Source organism: Cebus imitator, unplaced genomic scaffold, assembly GCF_001604975.1.
Source record: "Cebus imitator isolate Cc_AM_T3 unplaced genomic scaffold, Cebus_imitator-1.0 Scaffold295, whole genome shotgun sequence".
NCBI lineage: Eukaryota > Metazoa > Chordata > Mammalia > Primates > Cebidae > Cebus > Cebus imitator.
This window is the reverse complement of record NW_016107610.1, coordinates 1,757,113-1,761,142: the sequence shown is the minus strand read 5'-3', so window position 1 is coordinate 1,761,142 and position 4,030 is coordinate 1,757,113.

Genomic DNA, 4,030 nt, shown 5'->3' with positions numbered 1-4,030 from the left:
AGGATGGTCTCGATCTCTTGACCTTGTGATCCACCCGCCTCGGCCTCCCAAAGTGCTGGGATTACAGGCTTGAGCCACCGCGCCCGGCCCTGGAATCAGTTCTATAGGATTCAGGTATTTAATTTATCAGACAAAGACTTTAAAATAACTGTGATTGCACTTGGGGAAGCTGAAGCAGGTAGATCCCCTGAGGTTGGGAGTTTGAGACCAGCCTGGCCAATATGGTGAAACCCCCATCTCTACTAAAAATACAAAAAAATTAGCTGGGCGTGGTGGTGTGTGCCTGTAATCCCAGCTACTTGGGAGACTGAGGTGGGAGAATTGCTTGAATCCAGGAGGCGGAGGTTGCAGTGAGCCAAGATGGCATCACTGTACTCCAGCCTGGGCCCAACAGAGTAAGACCCTATCTCAAAAAAATAATAACAAAAATCAAATAACTATGATTAATATAATGAAGAATATAGAAAAAAAGATGAAGAATTTTACCAGAGAATTGAAATCTGTGCCAAAGGGTCAAATAGAGATCCTTGACCTGAACAAGTACTATAACAAATTAATAACTAATTTGTGTTTAATAGCAAAGTAGATTCAGCAGAACAGAGAATTAATGTAACTGGAAGACAAGCCTGTAGAAAATGTCCAAATTGAAACATGGAGAGAAAAAAGGATAGAAAATACAGAAAGCAGGCTGGGTGCGGTGGCTCATGCCTGTAATCTCAGCCCTTTAGGAGGCCAAGACAGGCAGACTGCTTGAGCCCAAGAGTTTGAGACCAGCTTGGGCAACATGACAAAGCTCCATCTTTACAAAAAATACAAAAATTAGCTGGACGTGGTGGCGTCCACCTGCAATCGCAGCTACTCAGGTGGCTAATGCAGGAGAATCACTGGAACCCAGGAGGCAGAGGCTACAGTGAGCCATGATCATGCCACTGCACTCCAGCCCAGGCAACAGAGTGAGACCCTGTCTCAATAAAATAAGTAAATAAATAGGAAACAACATATGTCTGTTAATTCTGTTAATCATGAGACAAAGTGAAAAGGACTAACATGTATAATGGAGTCATAGAAGGAGCATAAAGAATGAGACAGAGGAGCATTTGAAAAAATACTGGCTGGAAAATTTCCAAACTGATGAAACATATTGTACTGCAAGGAGGTATAAGCCTTGTGTTCTGCATTCACTACTTTTGCATTCTGTACACCTGCAGACTTAACACCGTATGGATGCCAACAAGGCTTACGGCTTGCATCCTCTGGAAAGGCAACTAAGCAGCACCCAGGACTGGAATGTAGGAAGCAGAGTCCAAAGGTGGCTGCAGGGCAGCAGCACCCCAGTCCTGGCCCCCAAAACATGCTCTCCTTGTAGGCCTCTGGGCCTGTGATGGGACAGACAGGCTTGAAGATTTCTGAAATGCCTTCAGGGACTTTTTCCATTGTCTTGACTGTTAACACCTGCCTCCCTTTTAGCTGTGATAGCCTCTCTAAAAAGTGGTGGCTCAGCTGTGCTCTTGGATTCCTCACCTGAAAATGCTCTTTCCTTCTGTACCACGTGGCCAGGCTGAGAATTTTCCAAATGTTTACTCTCTGCTTCCCTTTTAAGTTCCAACTTTAGATCATGCCCTTACTCCTATATCTGATTATAAGCTATTAAAAGCAGCCACACCATGTCTTGGATGACTTGCTGCTTAGAAATTTCTTCTACCAGATATCCTAGGTCATCACTCTGAAGTTCAGCCTTCCACAGAGTCCTAGTGCATGAACACAATGCAGCCAAGTTATTTGCTATAGTTTAACAAGGGTGACTTTTGCCCCACTTCTCAGTAAGTGCCTTATTTCCATCTACAACCTCATCAGCCTGGCCTTCATTGTTCTATCAGCATATTGGCCATAACCATTTAACCAATCTCAAAGTTTCAAACTTTCCCTTGTCTTCCTGTCTTCTGAGCCCTCCAAACTCTTCCAGCCTCTGCCCATCACTCAGTTACAAAACCACTTCCACATTTTCAGGTCATCTTCATAGCAACCCCTGACCCTTGGTACAAATTTTCTGTCTTAGTCCATTTGTGATGCTATAAAAAGTACCTGATGCTAGGTAATTTATAAAGAAAAGAGAGGCTGGGCGCGGTGGCTCACGCCTGTAATCCCAGCACTTTGGGAGGCCGAGGCGGGTGGATCACAAGGTCAAGAGATCGAGACCATCCTGGTCAACATGGTGAAACCCCGTCTCTACTAAAAATACAAAAAATTAGCTGGGCATGGTGGTGCGTGCCTGTAATCCCAGCTACTCAGGAGGCTGAGGCAGGAGAATAGCCTGGACCCAGGAGGCGGAGGTTGCGGTGAGCCGAGATCGCGCCATTGCACTCCAGCCTGGGTAACAAGAGCAAAACTCCGTCTCAAAAAAAAAAAAAAAAAAAAAAGAAAAGAAAAAGAAAAGAGGTTTATTTGGTTCACAGTTCTGCAGGCTGCTTCTACTCATGGTGGAAGGTAAAGGGGGCAGCTGGCATGTACAGATCACATGGTGAGAGAAGCAAGAGAGAGGGGAGGAGGTGCCAGGCTCTTAAGAGTGAGAATTCACTTACTCCCATGAGAATGGTACCAAGCCATTTATGCGGGACTTGCTCCGTGATCCAAACACTTCCCACCAGGCCTCACCTCCAACACTGGGGATCAAATTTCAGTATGAGATTTGGTGGAGCCAAACCACATCCAAACCATAGCAGATATCAGTGCAGCTGTATTTGTGATAATAAAACATTGGAATAGACTGTGCACAGTGGCTCACACCTGTGATCCCAGCACTCTAGGAGGCTGAGGCAGGTGGATCACCTTAGGTCAGGAGTTCAAGACCAGCCTGGCCAACATGGTGAAACCTCATCTCTGCTAAAAATACAAAACAGCCGGGCATGATAGTGGGCGCCTGTAATCCCAGCTACTTGGGAGGCTGAGGCAGGAGAATTGCCTAAACTCAGGTGACAGATGTTACAGTGAGCCAAGATCACGCCACTGCACAGGGTGACAGAGAAAGACTCCATCTCAAAAAAATAAAAAAAAGAGGAATATCTATATTTTCATTTTCTCTCTCTAGAAAATGACATGTTTCTCTTAAACATTTATCATTGGTTGTTTCAAGAACTTTCTTCAGTCTTTTTACTCATAATATGCTTGTTACTGATAACCTGAGCTTGTTACTGGTAATATGCACATTTTTAGGATTGCTCTGAAATCTAAAAAACTCTCTTGGTGTTTCTTTTCTGTCTGAGCTGTACCAGACATTTAGAGAACCACTACAGATTTGTGCCCTACAAATAAGGATTCTGATAAATTCTATTTTGTGTGATTCCTGTCACAAAGGGTATGGTTATAATCAATAAATTATCAAGAATGTTCCTGAAAGGAGAAGACTTCTTTTTTGACCAAGTGTTAATGAGAATCAAATCCTCTGTTTACAACTTTATACTTCCATGGATTTTCCATAGTCTAGCTGCTGGTGCTATGTATTTTTATTTTTATTTTATATATATTTGGAGAAAGAGTCTTGATCTGTTACCCAGGCTGGAGTGCAGTGGTGCAATCTTGGCTCACTGCAACCTCCGTCTCTGGTTCAAGCAATTCTCGTGCCTCAGCCTCCCAAATAGCTGGGGATACAACCATGCGCCACCACATCTGGTTAATTTTCTGTATTCTAGTAGAGACAGAGTTTCGCCATTGTTGCCCAGGCTGGTCTCGAACTCCTGAATTCAGGCAATCCTGAATCCTCCTTGGCCTCCCAAAGTGCTGGGGTTACAATAAAATAAAATAAAATAAAATAAAATAAAAACAAAGCAAAATAAAAATAAACACAAAGTGAGAAGAATGTTTGCATGATTTATGACAAAGGCATGATATCCTTAATATATAAAGAGACTTTACAAATAAGTAAGGCAAATACTCTTCCCTTTTTTTTTTTTTTTTTTTTTTTGAGACGGAGTTTCGCTCTTGTTACCCAGGCTGGAGTGCAATGGTGCGATCTCGGCTCACCGCAACCTCCGCC